Source organism: Oryctolagus cuniculus, chromosome 5, assembly GCF_051225735.1.
Source record: "Oryctolagus cuniculus isolate XC-2025 breed Fujian yellow rabbit chromosome 5, ASM5122573v1, whole genome shotgun sequence".
NCBI classification, from domain to species: Eukaryota; Metazoa; Chordata; class Mammalia; order Lagomorpha; family Leporidae; genus Oryctolagus; species Oryctolagus cuniculus.
The window spans coordinates 15,167,713-15,184,855 of NC_142871.1; positions in this window are offsets into that span (position 1 = coordinate 15,167,713).

Here is a 17,143-nt window from a genome sequence, read left to right on the forward strand (position 1 = left end):
AAACCATCTTTAAAGAACAAGATATATTAAATAAAAATAACAAAATTTGCAAAATTTATATAAAAGATGATGTTTCTTGACTTCTGTATGTATGAACTTACACTTGTGATAAAATTGTGCAGATAAAAGTACATAGTGTGCATACACAGATGTGTTCATGCATGCAAAGCTTAGCAACCTAAGTAGGGTCAATGGAGAGCATCAATGTCCGTATCCTTATTGAGGTGTTGTGCTGTGGTTTTATAAGATACTTCCATTGAAAGAAACTGGATAAAGTTTACAAGGTATCCCTCTATATTAGTTTTTCTATAATTATTTCAAAATGAAGAGCTTAATGCTAAAACAAGAACAGGAGAATAGAAATTCACAATGAAGAGGGATGCACACTAGCGTTCAATATTGTTTGAACAATGAACAATGGAAATGAGTGATGGAGTGGTGACTAGAACAGCAGAAGACACAGGCAGAGGTCACTAGAAATCAAATCTATCCACCTGGGGCAAAGCTCAGAGAATCTTGGGACAGGAAAATGCCTGGTTTAATAAAACTGGGAGTGAGGTGTGGGAATGTAAATAAAGCAATTTATTGCAACTTTGTTCATTACACAGCTCACTGCCCACTCTCCCCCAGAGTTTATGCTGCACTGGAAAGTTGGAATTGACTCTACAAAGTTAAGGCAATAACTATTTTCTTCGCTTTTCCTCTTTCCTAATCGTTAATACCTCAAGTCTTGGTCTAGACACTTTTGTGAATATTCAAAGTCACTCTTTGTGACTGTGGCCAAGTCATTTAACTCCAATGAGCTTTGTTCCAAACCTGTAAAAAGGGCTCCAACATTTCAACATAAAGCCAGTACACATAAATTCTGTTGGCCTTAAATGCTTACTTTAAATGACGGTCAATAATTCATGGCCTAATGAGTATATGTTATAATACTCATCAGCAACAATGAGAGCTTCATTTTCATCTTTCAAATACTTTTTTGTTTTGAAAGATTTGAAATTATATTTATTCTTAAATTTAATGTTTATTGTAGCTAAAATTTACAGTTTTTCATTATTCTGTCTTCTAATAGCTTATCACTTTTTAGAAATGTTGTTTATACTCTCCCTCCATATATTGATTGGGTTAAGAACAGCTTATGACTCAGCTTCTATGTATTACAGGCATTTCATCTCATGGTTTTTGGCCTACCAATTTCCTTCTCATTGTTTCCATTCTTTTCTCTAATCTTTGTTCTTTGAATTTCAATGTCTCCTTGAGCTATCTGACATGATAATACTACTCACCCTGTGGAACTGAGAAGTGATTAAATGAAAGAATCCATGAAAAGCCTTTATATCAGGGTTAAGATACAGTAACCATAATTAGTGTCTGACATGTACGAAGTCCTACTATTAATGTCTTATAAAATAACCTGGATTGGAAAATCTCTAGGAGCTATTCTAGTTATTATTTTAATCTAATTTTTGATGGTTATTTCCTCATTATATTGAGTTCTTATAGTATATTTTCAATTTCAGTTTACTAATTGAGAAGATGATTATTTAAAATGAAACAAAGGTAGTACATTGACAGGACAAAAATGAACATATTAAATGTCTGAGTATTTTGGTAAAAATTTTATTTATGTAAAATAACTGAAAGGTGACTACTAGAAACAAAGAAAAGGGAAACAGGGAAACAATGATAGAAAATATTTTTCAATCAATATTACATTTTGAACATAAGTCACTCTTGCTTCTTTTATTGGAATAGTGCCATGATTTTATAAATTTGAATCACTAAAATGATCTTTCTCTTGAAGAAATTACAGAAATAATGAAGGAGAAAGATATATTCTTCCATAGGTGGAAAAAAAAGGTCTTTGTGATACCAAGTTGTCTCAGGAGAACTTATGACCCACAGAAGATCATGGCTCATCAGCTAAAATAGATTTGTCCAGATACAAAATATCTCCAATGGCATTGTCTAGTCAGTGGAGGATTTGTTGTTGTTGTTGTTGTTGTTTACTACAAATGAAAACGCTTTCTGAGCTTCAGAAAGGCGTTACTATATTAAGGGGAATAGACCGTCCTAAGTAATTGTTTTCTCTGAGTTTATCTCCTCATCCTCTTTCTTCTCCTCCTCTTCCTCCTCCTCCCCTTCCTCCTCCTCCTCTTCCTCCTTCCTATTTTATTCAATCAGGAAACTTGGAATCAGCAGCTGGAGCCAGGAGTTAAACCCGGTACTGTGATGTGAGACACAGGTGTCTTAACCACTAGGCTAAGTGACTGCCACAGATACATTCTCTCTCTCTCTCTCTCTCCCTCCCTCTCTCTCTCTCTCTCTCTTATTTTAAAGATTTTATTTCAGAATAGTTTCAAAGTTACAAAATTAAAATGATGAGGTTGCAATACAAAGAGTTCCACATACCTCTCACCTCATTCTCCCTATCTTTTCCTCATCTCATATTCCTGATCTTTTTTACAGGTCATTTAAAATGCTCAAAGCAGAAATCAAGCTAGCACAGGAGTACTTGTTTTTAAGTCATATTAAAGACTCATTTCCCCTTACTGGGTTCACACCCTGAGGGAAGAATTCCAGGGGAGGACACAGGAAAGAAATGTCCTTGGAAGTCTATGTGTAATCAGTGGAATTGTATCCCACTGGGAGTGATTTTTTTAATCACACAGCTTACATTAGTGGATAACGAAACCCCATAAATTCAAAGTTCTCAATGTTCAGACCCTTTTTACCATATAACTGAGAACATACGCTCAAATATAAATGTTCAGTGGAAACAACTCTGGTATGTTCATTATTATATCCTGTATTTGCCCTTATAAAAACAATTTCAGATGTATCACTTGTAGGCAATAGATAGGCTCTCAAAAATAATTACAACCTTTTTTTTTAAAAAAAAATGAGTTCCCAATTTAAAGGAAACTTTAGAAGATAATTTTAGTAAATAGTGATTCACTTTGTAATATCGAAAAAGTCAAACAATAAATGCTACTTAAAAATAAGGTAAAGGTATATTATGTGACTCCATCTTTCTTTATATAGCTAAACTTTTATTATCTCAAATATATTTCATTATATCTTACAGCTATTAAACAAAAGTTTTTGTGAAGAATATCTCCTAAATTTTTCTCCATGAGTAACTATATACCCAAGTAAAAACTTTTTTAAAGTTTTGATGAAAAATTACATATAAATAAAAAGTGATGACTGACCCAGAGATGATGCTTCATGGTGTGAAAGGTATAACCTCAGCCTCTTTATACCTCAAATACTAAATGTATGAATGCAAGTAATTCACAGAGTGAGAAACAAGGCTATGATGTGGCAAATAAACTGTGAATTAGTGGTGTTAAAGAAAAACTTTACATTACACATCAAAGTGAATCAAGTCCCAATTAAAGAAAAGTGTTAAGCTTTTAACATTAAGAAAACAAAACCAAACAAGAGCAGAGGTGCATTGTGATAATGTAAACATATTGTTCTTAGAAATTAACATTTTAAAGTAATTACCATTAACTTCCATTACCATAGTTATAATCAAAAATGCAAATTTCTTTGTCTTCACAATGATTTCAGAGTGGCTGAATGGAACAGAAAACCTCAAAGGGGGAAGCTTGGATCAGTGCTTGGATAGCAGGGAGCAATGGGGTAGGAGATCTTACGCCATCTACCATCACATCACCCAATAGGGTAGCCACACTTAGCTATTTATATTTGTTCATTATGAGTGAATTTAATTAAAATTCAGTTTTTCCAATCATATGAACCATATTTAATACTTTCAGCAGTCACATGTAGCCATGCATGGCCATATAAATATCATGGACACAGATTTACACCATCACAGAAAGCTCTGTTGGACAGTACTAAGCATACTCATCAGATTTTGAAAAGGTGTCCATGAAATTATGGGTTATGTCTCTGGGATTATTTAAATTTTAAAAGTTGTGATGAGATAGAAATATGCATCTCTGGTATTAAAACTCTACATAACTTTGAGTAACATACAGAATTTGAATTCAGATAATTCTGAATTCTAGTCTTAGTTGAGTGACATTGATAATATTTTGGTTTCTGAGCTCTTGTTTATTTACTTGCAAAATTGGGTACACAATGCTTATCGCATAAGACATCTATAAATATTAGAAGCGATGTATGTAATATACTCTTCATGGTGCCTGACTCATAGTGGATATTCAATATGGCAGTTACTGTTTTTATTACTCACTCACGGGAAAACAGTAAAGCAGTAAATGATCACATGCAAAAGTCATACTTTTGAATCAAGTGTACATCTTAATTTGCTAGATAAAACAACACCTTAGTTCATTTCAGAGATGTCACACTGGAAATATCTCTGATCATGGTAATCCCAGAGTAGTGAGGAAATGACCAATCCAGGACAGGAAAATATACAGCCAGCAAGGAATCAGTGAGTCAGGAAGAGGATAATGAGAATTTAAGATGGTATGAAGGGGAGAAGAGAGATAATACAGAAAGGCACAAACACAAAGCATAGAAGCGGAAGAACTAATCTCAGAGAAGGTTCCTCCCGGAAATATAACAAAAAGATGTGTGGAAGCTTAATGACACAATCAAACAGGGAAGAGAAAAATAACTATGAGGAAACAGCTTTTCTATAAAATTATTTTACTGTGTTGGAAGGACTAAGACATCTAAACAATTCAAGAGAAGGAAGAGGGAAAACTGCTGATGGGTCCCTATCCATGATGCACTTTATGGCTTTAAGGAAGTTCTGAACTGAGGCTGCTGTTTTGTGAGCTGCAAATGAGTAGGATATTAGATAACATTTAGGCCTCCAGATACTCTAGGGATGATGGTGAGTTTGACATGACAATCAAATGTGTATTCTCTAGGATGTTTCATCAGAAAGAAATATCCCAGTAGAGACACATGGTCCATTGCCAGGGAGAGCAGGCAACAATAACAATGTCATGTGTCACTGTGGCCAAATCTGCCATAATGTGCAGTTAGAAAGCTCTTATGACACAATTACAGATGGATATGCAACATCACCTGTATCTTCCAAGGGAAAAACAATTGCTTGAAATTAGCCAGAACACTGGAAGATCTGAGGTATTTCGAAAAGGAAGCAAATCACCCTTTTCTTGTAAGACTAGAGCTTTTCAGCACCTAGAATCGTAGGAAACAGCTGGATGAAACAAGTAAGGAAAAATGGAGACTGAAAATTTTGAGATAGCCCAAAGGCCTCAGATTTGAGAGCAATTTCTATTTGATCCTGGAAAATAAAGTCAAAATTAACTAAAGTCAAGAATAAAGTCTGGGGGCCGGCACTGTGGTGCAGTGGGTTAAAGTCCTAGCCTGAAGCACCGGCATCCCATATGGGCACCAGTTCTCTTCCCAGCTACTTCACTTCTGATCCAGCTCTCTGCCATGGCCTAGGAAAGCAGTAGAAGATGGCCCAAGTCCTTGGGCCCCTGCACCCATGTGGGAGACCCGGAAGAAACTCCTGGCTCCTGGCTTCGGATCAGCACAGCTCTGGCCATTGCGGCCATCTGGAGAATGAACCATCAGATGGAAGACCTCTTTCTCTGTCTCTCTTCCCTCTGTGTAACTCTGACTTTCAAATAAAATAAATAAATCTTTAAAAAAATAAAGAAATTTAAAAAAGAATAAAGTCTATCGAAATTAAATATGTAAATATTGTTCTATAAAGAGTATTAGGTACAGAGGATGCAATGATGAACAAAATAAATAATCACAATCTTGGCCTTTTGAAATTTAATCATTTATATTTAAAAATAGGTAATTTTATTTCAGCCATTATTTTGTCAATTTAATACACAAATACATTCTTACTGATAAAGACATTTGTTTAGAATGGGAAATCATGTGATGATTCTACTGTGAAAACTTAACCACCATAGAAATAGTGCAAGGAGTTAATGAAACTCATTAGGAGATGGCAATACCAAACTCTGTATTTCTTGCTGTTAAAATTGTTAAATTAGAAGATACTTGCATTGAGCCAACTCCATTACAATTACAGACAATGCTTTTCATTTTAGTCATTTGCATCAGGTATACTATATAGATAGATACAAATATAGATATATAGGCCAGCATCATGGCTCAATAGGCTAATCCTCCACCTGTGGTGCCGGCACACCGGGTTTTAGTCTAAGTCGGGGCACCGGATTCTGTCCTGGTTGCTCCTCTTCCAGTCCAGCTCTCTGCTGTGGCCCAGGAGTGCAGTGGAGGATGACCCAAGTGCGTGGGCCCTGCACCCACGTGGGAGACCAGGAGAAGCACCTGGCTCCTGCCTTCGGATCAGCGCAGTGCGCCGGCCGCAGTGCGCCAGACACAGTAGCCACTGGGGAGTGAACCAACGGAAGGAAGACCTTTCTCTCTGTCTCTCTCTCTCACTGTCCACTCTGCCTGTCAAAAAAAAATATAGATATATATGTTATATATATATATATCAAAAGTACTATTGGCATTGTCAGATCTATGGTATTTTATTGTTACAAAAGTTGTAAATCTGAAAGCACATAGGAAGATATCCCTTTAATCTCATTTCCCTCTTTATCCTTTCCTATTTTAAACAATGGTACAAAATTCAACAATGGTAGGATTCAAAACAACAAAGTGAAATTATTGTAAGAATTAGTTGTTTTTTACATTTGAAATTTTAGTAAAAATTTTTTATGTATTTTTTACAAGAATTTTCAAATATATTTTATTTTACTGAAAGTAAATTCAAGTTTTTTTTGTCTTCATTACTTATGCAAGGCAGGTTTTGTTCTCTGGTTTAATTTTTTTTAACTTTTATTTAGTAAATATAAATTTCCAAAGTACAGCTTATGGATTACAATGGCTTTTCCTCCCTATAACTTCCCTCCCACCCACAACCCTCCCAATCCGCTCCCTCTCCCATTGCATTCACATCAAGATTCATTTTCAATTATCTTTATATACAGAAGATCAATTTAGTATATATTAAGTAAAGATTTCAACAGTTTGCACCAACACAGAACATAAAGTACTGTTTGAGTACTAGTTATAGCATTAATTCACATTAAGGACAGAGATCCTACATGAGGAATAAGTGCACAGTGACTCCTGTTGTTGACTTCACAAATTGACACTCTTGTTTATGGTGTCAGTAATCTCCCTAGGCTCTACTCATGAGTTGCCAAGGCTATGGAGGCCTTTTGAGTTTGCCGACTTTGATCATATTTAGACAAAGTCGTAGTCAAAGTGGAAGTTCTCGCCTCCCTTCAGAGAAAGGTACGTCCTTCTTTGATGGCCCGTTCTTTCTACTGGGATCTCACTTACAGAGATCTTTCATTTAGGGTTTGTTTTTTTTTTGTTTGTTTGTTTGTTTGTCAGAGTGTCTTGGCTTTCCATGCCTAAAATACTGTCATGGGCTCTTCAGCCAGATCCGAATGCCTTAAGTGCTGATTCTGAGGCCAGAGTGCTGTTTAGGACATCTGCTATTCTATGAGTCTCTGGTTTGAATTTAAGATAAAAAATATTTCAAAGTCTTCTTAATGAGCCAACTAAACATTCGACTTCTCAACTTCTAAGTCAACTGGGTTATCTTTCACATAGCAGTAATAATTTAAAATTATGTGAGTCACCTACATTCCTAAAAATGTGAGGGAAATCCATCATCTATTCAAGAAGAATAAATATTACTTACTATGTCAGATATCTGAAAGCAGTTGAATAATAAAAAGTTATGCTTAATTCCAGTTGATGCTAAACCTCTGGGCAGAAAATGAAGACATAACAACAACAACAACAAAAAGATTTACTCTTCATGGAAACTAAAAATACACCATAGTTCCCCATGGTAACAGTTCAAACAGGCTATTCGTCAAAAATAAATGCATTAACCTTCCAATTTATCCTAGAATTGGACAAAATATTCAATACTGCCTCTTAGGTCTTTTCCAAACTTACCATCAAAATATATAAAAATACACAAAAATATTCCAACACTGAGACTCAAGAAATATCCAAACTTTAGGAAGAATTTTACTGACTATGAGAGTGATAGAATTGGAAAAGAAATGAAATCAGTGACTTAGCTCTGCTGTATTAAACTAAAATAAAAGAAAAAAAAGATGTTTCCCTTCTCTATTAGTTGAAGCTCCAATTAAATGGAGAATTCAGAAAACCATAAATGCATTAAGAAAAATAGATGAAAGCTGATCATGTTTAAAAAGACTAAGCAGATCAAAACTGAATATAATTTTATAGGAAAACCAAGTTGTAATACAGATATCTTGACTTTCATTAAAGCTATATGTTCACTTGGTTTATTAAAAGTAATATTCCACATTTTAAAGAATGACCAGCATCACCTCTAATCAGTAAAAATCTCTGACTCTTCCATTGTTTTTTCTCCCATACATATTTCTGGAAATCCTTTGAAATGTTTTTAGTTACAATTTGAATACACAAAACTTGCCAGATTTGATGATCAGTGTCTGTGTCCTAAATGTGAGCTAATAACTCAAGTAATATATGCTTAAGTGTATTAAATATGCAATAGACACTAAGAAAATAATATATTTAGCTAATGCTGATGTAAGTAGAGCAGATGGTGGAAGAAAAAGGGAAATGCACTAAGTCTGCATTACTCATACTTAAGAGTCATTCGATGCTGTCTAAATATATAGAGAATATGGAAACATTAGATGGAGTTAAGTAGGAGAAGTGATGTCAGCAAGATGGTGAATTAGGATGTCCCAGTCATCATCCACCTACAAAAATAATGATGTCACGACTGTCTATGGACTAAAGTAGCTCTGGGAAAGTCTGAGGGTATGACTAAGAAGCTGCAGCAGCCCAGCAGTGTTCAAAATCGAGGCTGGTGTCATATAAAAGTATAAGATAGTTTTGATTGCATCACCATCCCGCTACCCCAAGCTCACACAGCTCAGCACCAAGGAGAATACACTTACCTGTGACTTCCTTCCATGATGGAAAGAGAGAGCAGGAGGATTCAATCATTGTGTACCACTGAGGATCCTAGCAACCCTTGCTACCACACAACATCTTTCACCCTCGAGGATTCCCTTAGTCTTTGTTGACATGGGAGTCTGCTGATGGATCTCCAGTGGGCCCATTATAGGGCACCACCTTCCTGTCCCAGCACCAACATGTGCATACCCACCTCCCAGATCTGCTGCTACCTGCCCCAGATCTGGTACTGCCATGAGCTCCCTGCACACATTCACACTGTATTCCAACTAAACTGATTGCTGTTGTGTGACCCTCGATGAGTGCTTTCATGCCCCCACAGAACTGCACCGCCACATGCCCTAGAATTGTTCACCACAGACACCCAGCCAGCTCCTCTCCAACTATGGCGTAGATCTTTCCCCCACAAAAGCCAGTCAGTCCATCAAATCTGGAAGAGGTGACTTCTCCATTAAATGCACTACTACAACAGGCACTACTCAGGGATACAAAGAAGGAAAATTCAGGGAAATATAACAACAAATTTCCAGTAACTAACCCCAAAGAAATGGAAGTCCAGGAATTACCCAGCAATGATTTCAAAATAATTGTTTCAAAGAAATTCACTGAAATAGAAATAGAATACAGACCAAGAGAAGTTCAACAAACAGAAAAATTATAAAAAAGAAACAAGCAGAGTTTTGGAAGGGTTCTTTGTTGAAGAATACAATGAATGGGATACAAAATGACATAGAGAATCAGTAAACTCAATGAAGCAGAGAAATATCAGCAAACTCAGGGACAAGGCACTGGAAATTATCCAAGCAGAGGAGAAAAAGATATTAGAATGAAGAAAGCATGTAATATTTATGGGAAAACAGAAAGCAAACAAATTTATTCATTGTAGGGTTCTCCTTTAGAAGAGAGAGAGAGTAGAGGAAAATTTTTTTTAATAAAACAAAAGTTCCAAAATCAAGACAAGGAAGTAGAAATCCAGATCCATCAAGCTGAAAATCACCAAAGAGAACCATCCCAAGGAAGACTACACTAAGACACATTCTATTTAATTTTCCAAAGTTAAAGAGAATTTTGAAAACAACAATATAGCTTTTGTAAGTCTCTCTGGATTTGTCATGAAATACCTTGCAGATTAGAAGAAAGTGGAATAATATATTCAAAGACACATAACAAAATGGTAGGCTTAAATCCAATATTAAAATTATTACAACAAAGTTTAATGATGTAAGATAACACAACCAATAGAAATATGATTTTTTAAGATTTATTTTATTTATTTGAAAGGCAGAGCTACAGAGAGAGAAAGAAGGAGAAACAAAGAGGGTCTTCCATCAGCTGGTTCATTCTCCCATATTGCTGCAATGGCTGAGGCTGGGCCAGGCCGAAGTCAGGAGACAGGAGCTTCACCCAAGTCTCCTATATGGGTGCAGGGATCCAAGAACTTGGGTCATCTTCCACTGCTTTCGCAGGCATGTTAGCAGGGAGCTGGATCAGAAGTGGAGCAGCTGGGTCTCAAACCAGCACCAATATGGGGTGCCAGCATTGTAGGTGGTAGCTTAACGTGCTATGCTACAATGTCAGCCCCTAGAAATATAACTCAATTTTCACATATAAAATTTTCTAGCAGTCACATATTAAACAAATGGAAAGAAATTCAAATATTATCGCTTCAAAATGCAAAAACTTTAAAAATTATTGGCCGGCGTTGTGGCGTAGCTGATAAAGCTGCCACCTGCAGTGCCACTATTCCAATGTGGGCACTGATTTGAGTCCCAGCTGCTCCACTTCTGATCCAGCTCTCTGCTATGGCCTGGGAAAACAGTAGAAGATGGCCCAAGTCCTTGGGCCCCTTTACTTGTGTGGGAGACCCAGAAGAAGCTCCTGGCTCCTGGCTTCAGATCAGTACAGCTCCAGCTGTTGTGGCCGTCTAGGTAGTAAACCAGCAGATGAACCCCCCCCCCCTTTCTGCCTCTGCCTCTCTGTAACTCTGCCTTTCAAATAAACAAATGAATCTTTTTAAAAAAAATTACTAGTGAAATATACCATTCTTATTTTGGACTATCTTCAAAATCCAGCATGCATTTTACATTTAAAGTACATAGTAATTAGGAGTAGGAACTTTTCAAATTTTCAGTAGATAAATAAACTAGTAGCTACTATTTTGGGTGGCAAAACTCTAAACTGAGAGCCACGCAGTGGGTTAAAAGTAAGACCATGCTTAAAAACACTTTCTTTAAAAACTTAAATATTTACCTAAAATATGACAAAAATACTCTACTCCTGGATATTTCCCAACGCAAAGGAACTATATATCCACACAAGACTTACAAAAGATATACATGAATACACTTAAAAGATTTAATAATCAAATAAAATATGTGGACTACCAATTTATTGAAAGGTAAAGGGTGTGTGCCTCTGTGAGTGTGTGTGTATATGTATGTATGTGTGTGTGTTGATGAATGAAATAAGCAAAGTAAGCCACAAGAATATACTATATGGTTTCTTTAAGATTTATTTATTTACTTGAGAGGCATAGTTACAGACAGAGAGAGGGAGAGACAGAGAGAGCTCTTCCATCTGCTGGTTCACTCCCCAAGTGGGTGAAGCCGGGAGCCAGGAGGTTCTTCTGGGTCTCCCATGTTGGTGCCAGGGCCCAAGCACTTGGGCCATCTTCTACTGCTCTCCCAGGTCACAGCAGAGAGCTGGGTTTGAAGTGGAGCAGCTGGGACTGGAACTGGCACCCATGTTGTATGCCAGCACTGTAGGCAGATGCTTAACCTACTATGTCACAGTGCCAACCCCTAGTACATGATTTCTATAGAGAAAACTAGGAACCACACAGGGACTCCTCTCTCAAAGTCAGATAACAAAATGGTAGGCTTAAATCCAATATTAAAATTATTACAACAAAGTTTAATGATGTAAGATAACACAACCAATAGAAATATGATTTTTTAAGATTTATTTTATTTATTTGAAAGGCAGAGCTACAGAGAGAGAAAGAAGGAGAAACAAAGAGGGTCTTCCATCAGCTGGTTCATTCTCCCATATTGCTGCAATGGCTGAGGCTGGGCCAGGCCGAAGTCAGGAGACAGGAGCTTCACCCAAGTCTCCTATATGGGTGCAGGGATCCAAGAATGGGAATTAGAAGTTGTTCTGAAAAGGAAAAATTAAACAAACCTGTATATAGAACAAAAACACAGGCTGTACTCTGATACCACCTTCCTACCCTATGTGCCAACAAAGTGTCCTAACTAGGATGACATTCTCAGTTTGCCTAGGACTGAATGGGATGCAATGGGGAGAAGTAAATGTTACGACTCTGCCTAAAGAATTGTAATGAACTTAAACTTGAAATAAATAGTGTTAGTGCTCTAGAGCAAAATTTTCCTCAATTTAGTAATTGAGTAAACCTGCAACTGGATAATCACTCAAAAATAGTAAAGACTATTATGTAACACATAGCCCACCTAGAACTTCCAGTCAGAATGATTAATTAGGAAGAGGAGTAGAAAAATAGAAATAACTATATATGACAGAGAGAACTACCTCCACACACCATTCCTGTCCTTTCTTCAATGCAAATCGATACCCAACACTTGTCAGTAGTAAGAGAAGAGTGGGCATTGTAAAGCAGAGGAACAGACATAAGCAAACAAATGAACAAAAATGTTCTTAGAGGAAAGAGCTAATGCAAGAATAATATTCTGGGAGATATTGAAGAGGTTATTGCATCCAGAAATAAAAACGGAATGCTAAAGAAGCATAATATAAGAAATAACATTTAAAGATTAAAATTATGATGACTGGAGTAGGCTTTGTGATTAAACATGCCATTTGGGAGCACCTGCACCCCATATCAGAGACCAGGTTTGAGACCCAGCTACTCCTCTTCTGATCCAGCTCTCTGCTAATGTGCCTGGGAAGGCAGCCCAAGATGGTCCATATATATAGGCTGAGTTCCTGTCACACATGTAAGAAACCCGGATGAAGTTCCAGGATCCAGATTTCAGTTTGACCTCATCCTAGCTGTTACAGGCACTTGGGATTGAACCAGCAGATGAAACAGCTACGTCTCTCCCACTCTCTGTGCCTTTTAAATAAAAATTAATATTTAAAGACAAAATAAACAATTGTAACTACTGAAGTAAAAAAGTAAATACCCAAATTAGGGTCAAGATAGTTTTCTAGTATATATAGCAAAAAGAGATCTCATTAAATCTTCAAAACGCTGAGAACAGAAATAAGAGAGAAGATCAATCTGAAAATCTAAAATTCAAAACATATTCTCCCAGAAAAAGAGAATATATGAGAAATTTTTAAATGAAAAGTAGAATAGGATATCTCAGAAATGAGACACATGGAACAAAATGGATGCAACTGGAGACCATTATGCTTGGTGAAATAAGCCGGTCCCAAAAAGACAGATATCACATGTTAACTAACATACAGAATAAAAATGTCTGTATTTGAACAAAATTGACATTTTGAGATTTGATAATTGTTTATAGCCCTTGTCTATACTCTAAATTGATCGTGTTATTATTCACAGGGAACCACACTGATCTATGTCACTGATGACATTATTCTAGCTGAACTCTAATACTAATAACATACTAATACTTGCATAAACTAATTAACCTGAAAAGGGAGATAAATATTCCTTAAACTTGTGAGTCTAGTGGCCCAGGGATATGAGACATATCAGGATATTCCTTCCAGTGTTAAGAGACGTGTTGCTGTGCCTTTCAAAGCCCATCACAGAGTACAACGTGTAATGTGTATTGAACCTCCTTGGTTCCACACAGAACATATTTGTTCAAGCTGCTTCAGTCCATTTCCTGTAATCCATAAAGTTGTTAGCTTTGAGTAAGGTCAAGAAAAAAAGGCTCTGCAGCAGGTCTAGGCTAAGGCAGCGGTCTGCAATATAATGTAGCAGGTTGTAACAGAATCTGGGACAGAGGAGTTGTATGGAGCCTCTGAAAACCCTCAAGAGAATGATAGTGCCAATGCTGGGAAGGTAAAGTCAAGTCCTCTTCTATTATATTCAGTCTTGATAAGAAAAGAGTTTTCTTAGCCCTGGTAGAGACTAAATACCCGATCGTGAGATCACAAGCAAATTTTGATAGTGTTATTGATAGTGCTTCTCCTTCCAAATGAATGTCCTTCCTGAAAACTTACTTGGAAATAGGGTTGTTGTGGATAGAATTAGTTAAGATGAAGCTATAGTGGAGTATCCCAGGTCCTTAACCCAAGGTGATGGGTGCTCTTATAAGATGACTTTTAAATAAGAACTAATTCCAATTTTTCTGAAACTTTTCAAAAACAATTGAAAAGGAGGGAATCCTCCCAAACTCCTCCGATGATGACAGCACCTTAATTCCAAAACCAGAAAAATATATATCAAAGAAGGAGAACTATGGACCAATAACACTGATGAACATAGATGCAAAAATTCTCAACAAAGCACTAGCTAATTGAATTCAACAACACATCAGAATGATCATTCACCTGGACCAAGTGGGATATAACCTTGGTATGCAGGGATGCTTCAACACAACCAAATCAATAACTGTGATATATCACACTACAAACAAGAACAAGGCCGGTGCCGCAGCTCACTTGGCTAATCCTCTGCCTGTGGCGCCAGCACCCTGGGTTCTAGTCCCGGTCGGGGCGCCAGATTCTGTCCTGGTTGCTCCTCTTCCAGTCCAGCTCTCTGCTGTGTCCCGGGAGTGCAGTGGAGGATGGCCCAAGTGCTTGGGCCCTGCACCCGCATGGGAGACCAGGAGGAAGCACCTGGCTCCTGGCTTTGGATCTGCGCAGCGCACCGGCCACAGCAGCTATTTAGGGGGTGAACCAACGGCAAAGATAGACCTTTCTTTCTGTCTGTCTCTCTCTCTCTCTGTCTATCTCTGCCTGTCAAAAAAAAAAAACAAAAAACAAAAAACAAAAAACAAAAAAAACAAAAACTGAGTTACATTTAACCCTCCCTTGCCTAGTAGTCCAAGTTGAGTACTGCAGCAACACATTAAAAACAAGCCCACTAAGATTGCATACTCGTCTGAAATGGGGTTGGTTTGGATCATCGCATCAGGTGAAAAATACATGCAGCTGAGGGATTGGCAGAGAGAAACAACTTAGGCCTTCCATCTGGGAAACTATTTCCTGTTGTTTAATATTTATTTACCCCCAATTATTCCCCATATGCTTTACATGAAGAAGACAAAGCTAGTTAACATTTGGAGTTTCAGAGGAGTGTGGCTGAATTGGTATCACCACACAATGCAGGGGTAGTTGATGGGAAACTTGATTGATTTGTCTATATCTAGGGAATCAGATTGTGGAAGTTTCATGTAAACAATCTAGCGAAATAACAAGGAAATCGTTCATGCCAAGGAAAACAGGGACTTGCAGAGGGAATGGTGAGCAGTCACGGTACAGTGATTCAACTGTGAATGCCATTTTACATTACTTCTTACAATATTAACACTAGATATTTCTCTAATTAAGATTATGATAAACTCTTATCAGAAGTACAGAGGACAGAAAGTGTGTGTGTGTGTGTGTGTGTGTGTAGGGAAGGTTCTGGATTAAAGTTAAATTCTCACTTCCATGGTGAGAAGACAATAGATAATGCCTGAATTATTGAAGTTAAAAATTAGCAATATAAGCATGTTGCTTAAGGTGTGGAGGTAATAAAAATTAAATATAACTACATGTTTTCCAGGTTTTATGCCTGTAGAGGTGGAAAAATAGGAATGTGTGAGGAATAAGGACTTCTGTTTTTTGCAATAATACTTTTTTTAAACTTTTATTTAATGAATATAAATTTCCAAAGTACAGCTTATGGATTACAATGGCTTCCCCCCCATACCGTCCCTCCCACCCACAACCCTCCCCTTTCCCACTCCCTCTCCCCTTCCATTCACATCATGATTCATTTTCGATTCTCTTTATATACAGAAGATCAGTTTAGCATACATTAAATAAAGATTTCAAAAGTTTGCTCCCACACAGAAACATAAAGTGAAAAATACTGTTTGAGTACTAGTTATAGCATTAAATCTTAATGTACAGCACACTAAGGACAAAGATCCTACATGAGGAGTAAGTGCACAGTGACTCCTGTTGTTGACTTAACAAATTGACACTCTTGTTTATGGCATCAGTAATCACCCTAGGCTCTTGTTATGAGCTGCCAAGGCTATGGAAGCCCCCTGAGTTCACTGACTCTGATCATATTTAGACAAGGCCATGGTCAAAGTGGAAGTTCTCTCCTCCCTTCAGAGAAAGGTACCTCCTTCTTTGATGACCCGTTCTTTCCACTGGGATCTCTCTCGCAGAGATCTTTCATTTAGGTTTTTTTTTTTTTTTTTCCCCCAGAGTGTCTTGGCTTTCCATGCCTGAAATACTCTCATGGGCTTTTCAGCCAGATCTGCATGCCTTAAGGGCTGATTCTGAGGCCAGAGTGCTGTTTAGGACATCTGCCATTCTATGGGTCTGCTGTGTATCTCACTTCCCATGTTGGATCATACTTTAAGAATTGTTTGACTTCAAGATTACATATATACATACTGCTACATACTTTGAGAAACAAAATTCTAAAGCATAATTTAGAAATGCATGAGAGGAGATTAAAAATACAAAAGAATAGATAGCCAAAGAATTCATTTTCTTAGAAACCATATATAGATAAACAGAATGAACTTTCATGATAAGCTTCCCTAAAGGAAGGAAAAATATTATACTTTTTCTTAGAAAAAATACTATACTTCTGCCTGGAAGGTTTCTGTTTACAGCGATAGTTAATTTTTGTTTATTGTCGTTAAGTGTTCTTCCATCTTTCTCTTATGTGTTTGCGTTTTGTTTTGCTTAGAAGAACAAAATGCATGAATCCAGAGAAGAATGCATTTTCAAAATGTAAGGTGATTCAGATGTTTACACACACATTGAATGGAATCAAACAGCCTGGCTGTAACATTTGTAGCTGGAATCACTCACCTGATTTAGTACTAATTATTAGGTTGATTTTTTTGTGTGAATTTTTGGTATTGCAATATTTACAAAATTAGTACAATAGTAATTATTTATATATTTCATATAAATATATGAAACAGCGCTGATCCGAAGCCAGGAGCCAGGTGCCAGGTGCTTCCTC